We start from the raw sequence: 7,893 nt of genomic DNA, 5'->3' as shown, positions 1-7,893 counted from the left end.
GCCTTTGTTACAATTGCTAATGGATATGAACACTAAGAATGTGGTGCAGATGATTTATAATTGCATTGTAGTTAGGATTGAGAGACTCCTACTGCTGGAACTGGCAACTGGAGAAATATTCCCCTTCCATAGAAGGGATTTCATCTTCCACAGCTTTCCAATGAGGGAAGAAGCATTTACTGAAGAACATCGAAAGGCGAAGATCACAACAATCCCAGCAAGCACGCATCCGACACGAATATGTTTGGATTCGCGAATGATACGTATCAGTAGAATATCCAAAAATAAAAATAAAATAAATAAATATCAAGACACATATCAGATTCGTTTTCAATAAAATATAGGATAATATATATTCATTTTCAATAAAATAATATAAGATAGATTTGTTTTCAATAAACACCAACTTATTTAAAGGTCACAAAGAGTTATACCAACTAGGGGTGGCAATTGAATGAGTTTGGATGAATTTGGAGAAAACTATCCACCGATCCATATAAATCCATTACATCACATTTTTAAATTATCCAATCCATCCATATCCAATGAATTTCAATCCATCCATTCTTTTAATGTATCCATTTTAATGGATTGGAAGAATGGATATACAAACCCACTTTTTCTTAATTTGAACAAAACATTTTTAATAAAGCAATTTGAAGAAAAAAGATTCTTTTAAAATTATTATTTAATAAAACATTTTTAAAATGTATTTTAAAAAAATTACTTTTAAAAAGTAATTAAAAAAACACTTTTTAAAAAATAATTTTCTTAACAGACACTTTTAAAAAGTGTTTTTTTTATAAGCACTTTTAAAAAGGTGAAACTCTTATTGGCAAAAATCTCTGGTGCAACATAATTGATAGGGATGTAAAAGTTCAGTTCGGTTTTTGACGCAATTTAGCGACAGAACCAAACACAAAGATATGGTTCGGTTCTACTCGATTAGCCACAAATTTTAAATAGGAACTGAACCGTTCATTAATGGTTCGATTCGGTTTCGTAGTTTTTCAACTTATTTAAAGAAAATCCTTAAGAAATTATTGATCAAAATTTGCAAAGTATAGAGTCAACTAAATGAATACTAAACACATCAATAATAAAGTATTTAGTATTATTTCTAGTAAAACAATAATAATTCAATATCTCAACGCACTACAAACTTGAAATTTTAGTCCACAAAATCTTCGACAATGTCCAACAAAATTTAAGAATGACAAACTTGATACAATTATTTAATGAAATAGTAACACCTTATACTCCACATCATTAGTAATGTCCTCAAGATCTTTCTTTATTTTTGTTTAGTTCCTTAACTTCTTTATTTAATTAATTTCATCTCTGAATAGTGACAAAATGTATACTAATTTTTTAGTTTTCTTTCTATCTTCTCAATGGATAATAGAGATAATAGATATTTAAGTTTGTTTACTAATTTATTTATTTTATTTGCCTCTTATTTGTAGCCTATATGTATTAATAATACTAAATTCTTAATCATATTTTATCTCCTAACTTTAAAGCTGAACCATCCAAATATAAAATAAAATTATTTTTTAATATGTGATTCGGTTCGATACTAACGGTTCCAAATACAAAAAACTGAACCGAATCACCGAACCGAACCGCACCGCATTTTATGGTTCAGTTTGGTTTCATCGGTTTCACATTTTAAACCGGAACCGCTTACACCCCTAATAATTAGGACTTTCACAAGTTATATGCAATAGTCCATCATCCTAAAATATTTCATTTTGTTGTTATGTTATCACATTAGTCAATAACCAAAATGATATATTTATACTTTGCATTAAGATGTTGGGATAAAGCACTAAGGTCGAAATCGTTTATACTTTTTTGACAAGCACTTTTTAAAATCACAATTGCAATTTTCAACTTTTGTAATGTGTGTGAGATTGTGCTTAGAAATGTGAGAGAGATTTTTTATATTAATATTGAATTAATTGAAAAAAATATTTATTTTTATTTTTTTGGATGGATTGGGTATCCATCCAAATGGATATACCCATAGATATCCATTGGATATAATGGATGAATTTGAATCCATTCATTAGCAACATCATCCATTGGATTATATCTATTTAAATCCATTAGTTCTAACAGATGGATTTGGATGGATTTAATTTGGATGGATTTTGGATTATGGATAATTTTGTCACCCCTAATACCAACATACCATCACACCTCGTTGACTCTCTGATAGCCGATCCACCATACTGACTCTCTGATCCATATAATATCATTGTTAAGGAGGATATGAAATTGATACTATTTCTATTTCTAGGGCTACAAAATAAGCAATTTTATGAATTATTCTACTATATTTTCTAGTTTTGCTACTTGAAATTTTGGAGGATAATGATTTTTATTTTCCATTATATTTTTTACTTTGGATATTTCTTAGATATTTTGATTTACACTTATAATTTTATTATATTTTATGTGTTTTTTATTATTTTATACATGTATCATTGAACGTATATTATCCTATATTTTATAAAAAATACATGTTGACATATCGGATGCGTATCGTATCCGTGCTTCATAGTCAACAAGTTGTGAGAAACCTTGAGTCTTATACTGATTCAAGAAAGTTTGGAGTTGACGTTGAAATAGAGAGGTTGAGGAAGGAGAGGAGCATTTTAATGAAAGAGGTGGTTGATTTGCAGCAACAACATCGAAGAACTGTTCACCCCCAAGCTGCTGCAAACCTCAATTTCTATTGATAAAATTTACAAGATTGATGATCATGTTGCATGTGTTGTGGCTTGGATAATGTCTGATGCCAACATCTTAATCAACACTGCTAGGTTCCAAGCAAGCACATCACATGCCCCTACTTGGTGTCTCCAACTCTGTCCCGCCCAATAATATAGTGTCATGCAAAGGGAAAGAAAGGTCACATAGGAATATATATTATTACTAGCATATTAAGGTAAAAAAAAATTAAATGATGTATTACTTTATTATTGGACGAGACATGATTTGGGACACCAATCTAAAACAGGTGATCTTCATCCCTACACACTTGCCTATCAAGAGCCAATGCCAGTTGAGCAGTTGGTTCAATCTCTTTATAATTCTAAGCAAGGGTACGCCCAATTTGGTGGTCTTAGGCCATTTGGAGTCTCATTCCTATTAGTAAGGTGGGATAAAAACTTTGGCTTTCAACTTCAGAAGAGTGACCCTAGTGGGAATTATGGTGGCTGGAAAGCTGGAGCTATTGGTGCAAATAACCTGGCTGCACAGTCAATTTTAAAACAGGACTACAAAGGATAAAATCGCAAGGGAAGAAGGAGTTCAACTTGCACTTAAGGTATTGATTAAAATGCACTTAAGGAATCTCTGTTTAGTTTGCATATGCTGCCCACCAATTATAATTATGGTCATGCAACTTAAGGATTGCATAACTTAAAGGATTGCATAGATTGACACTCAAAGACCACTATTGAATAGAAAACGTTTAGTGAAATTGAAAGTAATAATATTGTTCATTAAGAACCAACATAATAGAAAGAAAAAGGAAACAAGGTCAAAAGATATTATTGCTAAATAATACTATCTTGATTTCTTGGCCAAAAAATGAGAAAAATCTAAAATATAATGAAATATAAACAATATTTGTTCAAGAATAACAATATAGTCAATCTCCAACCACCAAAGATATCTCGTGAATATAGTGTTTCAATGTTCATCGACACTCTCCAACCACCATTCTATAGTACAATGTTGGGATGTGTATCTTTGGGATTTCGTCAACTGATGGCCATAGGAGGAAAATAGAAAGCCGTCTGAGAAGTGGCAGAGGTGTGAAAGATCCAACTCAACACATAACTCATGATCAAAGTGCAGGTAAAGGGATGGAAGGCGGTTCATCATTCACCGAAACCTTCAACCAACTTTAACGATAATAGCATCTCCAACAATGTTATATTTCTACTCACAGTCGAGAAGGACCATCTCGAAAACGAAAGAGAAAAAATATTTAAGATGTGATCCCCATGTCTTACTCGGAGTTGTTGCCACAAATTATTCAGATGGGTTTGTTAACAATCCTTCCCTTTCAAAGAGGTGGTGCCTCAATATCCAAAGGGTTTCAATCTGAATGCTCATTGTATGTATCATGGAGAGACAACAGGAGATCTGACAGAGATTGCAATCAATTAAAGGGCAAGGTATGAGACCTGATTAATGAAGGGTTGGTCAAGTTTCAAGGAGATGCATTGATTTGAGGAAGGCATGAAACAGACTCTATTCATGAGGAACTGATCCCAACCGAGTTATATTTCTCTAGAACTATATTGTAATACACTCTCTTGGCTCCACCCAAGGCTTTAGGGTTTCAAAATAAAGGGTCTCATATTTCCTTCTTATGAATAAAAATGTTATTTTCCATTACATTTCTATTTAACAAGTATATACTAGTGCATTGATCTTACAAATTTACCATCACATAATTCATCCTACAAATTACATTCACCCAAAAAAACAACAAAAAATAAATTCATGCATTAAACTGAGATATAAGTTTTAAAAAAATTTGGAGGATGATGCAAATGTAATGTGATGTGAATCCTTAGGCATATTTTTACGATGACACAAGGCTTCTTCGATAATTTTCAAACACTAAGAAGATATCATTAGTCACCCAATTTGAGTCATAGACATTATGAAATGATATTGTTTTGAAATAACCCTCAATATGTCAAAAATCCCGGGGAGGGTAGTTTTTCATCAGCTTTCCATGACATTCACTTAATAGAAAATAAATAAACTTTACACACATCATTCACTACATTTGACCTGAAGGATAAAAAAGGTCAAAATCCAATTCCTACAAAATTGTTCATTTGGTCCAAATGCAAAATAAAGTACAAAAAATAAAAGCCCGCTGAGAACCTCAATATCTCAGGAAAAAGTTAGGGCAAATGAAATCACTATCAAACACCTACAAAAGACATATTCACATCTGATTGGGTAGGGTTACAATGTTGATCTATCACATTACAAAAACTCAATAGAATCCAAGTAATAGAATGTCATGTCCAGAAACTATTGAAAAATAGGACAAAGGAGAAAGGAGGAATGAGTATGGGAAACACATATTTGAGCCTTATATCTTTTTCTTGGAAACCCTTAGCCAAACCACGGTACAACCTTAAAAAGAGCTTGTTAAGGATTGATTTTCCGCATTGTAAAGAATTGATGACTCCACTAAACTAATTTTTTGATAAAAATATCTCATATTTAATGCATGAACTACATCCCCTCGTAAAGAACACCATCATAATCACCACTTCATTAATCAAACCGTAAACACAACTTCAATTTCATATTCAGTTCTCCCATAATCACTTATAGCCCAAAAACTAGCCAAATTTGCATGATCATTGTTTTTAGTATTTCTTCTTAAAGAGTCGTGCATGAAATAGAGAGCAATAATCAAAGAAGTAGTTACCCAATTTAGGGCAGTTTTTGAGATGATGTGAATAAAAGGATAACCCCTAGTATCTCATACTGGGGCAATTTGTTGGGGGTGAATCCATTTTCTCTTGAATCGAAAAGTTTCATAAAGCCCAAAACCGGGGCAAATTTTGCATAAGGGTGTGAAAAAACAAAAAAAAATAAAACAAAAAGAGTGACAGGTTGAAAACCCGCAAGGGCGACCTAAGAAAAGGAGAGTCGTACTAAGTCGAAAACCTGTAAAGGTAGTCTAGTATCATTACAAAAAGAGAGAATTCCCGACAGATACCTACATTGGGTATTCTGGGAAAAAATTAGGGAAAGCTAAATGAACACCCTTATGCAAATGCCCATTATAATTTAAGCAAACTAGGGCAATCAAAGTACTTTCTCCAAAGGAAAACGAGCAATCACACTTCCATCTCTCGGGATGAAGTTCCAAACAACTTATACTAGGGCAATGTTACTTGGATTAATTGTTCTTATCACTACAACATTGGGACAACTAGCCATCAATAGATCACCCCAATCATTAGTAGTTAAAAAATGGGTTCACATTTCAGTCAAACTCAACAAAATGAGACAAACTTATATATCAAAGACAATTCATGAGTGCACTAGAACATTGGTGCATAGTTTATTGTTGAATATTTTCTTACGGCAAGTGAACCGTATCGTTCAAATAATAACCGGTAAATACCGGGATATCATCCTCAGAGAGCAGAGTGGATTTGTATCAATTCTTTAGAAAGTAGATTGAGTATGTATTTACAAGATTTGGTGTTTATGATCATTTGGGTTTTGAAAATAATTGTTAAACTATAAAAATTGAACTATGAAATTAAATGTGTTGGGATCAAAGTTCATCTTTCTTTCTCTTTGCAATCCATAGATTCAATTCTAGATAACTTGTGAAGTTATAGATTTTGATGCACATTTTCTTCGAATCATTTGTATCAATTCCTTGAGTACAAAATCCTTAGATAATTACTGAAATACCAATTCCTTGGATATTTAACCAATTATCTAGCATTAAGTTCAATGTAAAAGCAATTTCTACATCACTATCCATTCCTAGAGCAGTGATGTAACAAGGAAGATAATCCAGATTCAATACCAAGTTCAACTTCCCAATTAAACTTGGATCCAAGATCATGAATTCAGTAACAAAGTAATTTCATCCATTAAACACATGATAAACTTCCCAAAATCAAATAACTAAAATACATTTCAGAATTGAATCCAGGAGTACAAAAGTTAGAAGATTACATCTCAATCCCAAAACTAAAGATTTAGCCAAACGTCCTTCCCATTACAACATTTATCTCATGAGAATTATAAGAAATTATCGATCTAAGTCGTTCCCACGACTTCACTCATACTTCCTAGTGTTTCTCTGGAGAATGATTACTATTCACTTGTTGTTGCCTCTGCTGCTGGATTGGAGGAGGCACATATTGTCTATTTTGTTCAACATTATTATTCTGAGATGGTGGCCCTGGATGAGGCTGTGAAGGATCATACCATCTAAGATTCGGATGATTCCTCCAACCAGGGTTATATCTACTTGATTGAGAATCATAATTTTGTTGTTGTTGTTGTAAATATTTTCAGCATAGGCCTCGGGATGGTCACCAGTTTTGGGCTCCAAGAGAGAAGGACAAACATCAGCATAATGGTCAGTTGCGGTGCAAATGCCACAAACTCGTGCTGCAAGTGGAGGTTTCTGCTGATTCATGGCAAGTCGAGTGACCAAGGTAGCAAGGGAGTCATTTTTTTCTCAAGTTTATCTTGGCTCACCGAATTTGTCCCAACATCATGGACACCTCTTACCACTATAGCATCACTACTTCTTGCATTGAAATGTTGAGAGTTGGAAGACATCTTCTCAATCAAACCACTAGCCTCAAAATGGGTCATATCTCAAGTGCACCACCACTAGCAGCATCAATGATATTCCTCTCCATGTTGTTCAGACCCTCATAGAAATATTGCAGGAGGAGTTGTTCAGAGATCTGATGATGGGGGCAGCTTGCACAAAGTCTCTTGAATCTCTCCCAATATTCATATAAACCTTATGCATGTAGTTGTCTGATTCCAAAAATATTTTTTCTGATTGCAGTGGTCCTAGAGGCAAGAAAGAATTTTTCAAGGAAGATTCTCTTTAAGTCATCCCAACTAGTAATAGAACTAGGGTCCAAGTAATACAGTCAATCTTTTGAAGCGCCCTCAAGTGAATGTGGGAATGCCTTTAAACATATGTGATCCTCTTGGACAACATGAGGCTTCATGGTGGAAGATACAATGTGGAACTCCTTAAGATGCTTATGAGGACATTCACCTGCAAGTCCATGAAACTTAGGCAACAAATGGATTAGTCCAGTTTTGAGCACATATGACACATCCTCA

This window comes from Lupinus angustifolius, chromosome LG12, assembly GCF_001865875.1.
Source record: "Lupinus angustifolius cultivar Tanjil chromosome LG12, LupAngTanjil_v1.0, whole genome shotgun sequence".
NCBI classification, from domain to species: Eukaryota; Viridiplantae; Streptophyta; class Magnoliopsida; order Fabales; family Fabaceae; genus Lupinus; species Lupinus angustifolius.
This window is presented reverse-complemented; position numbering follows the sequence as displayed.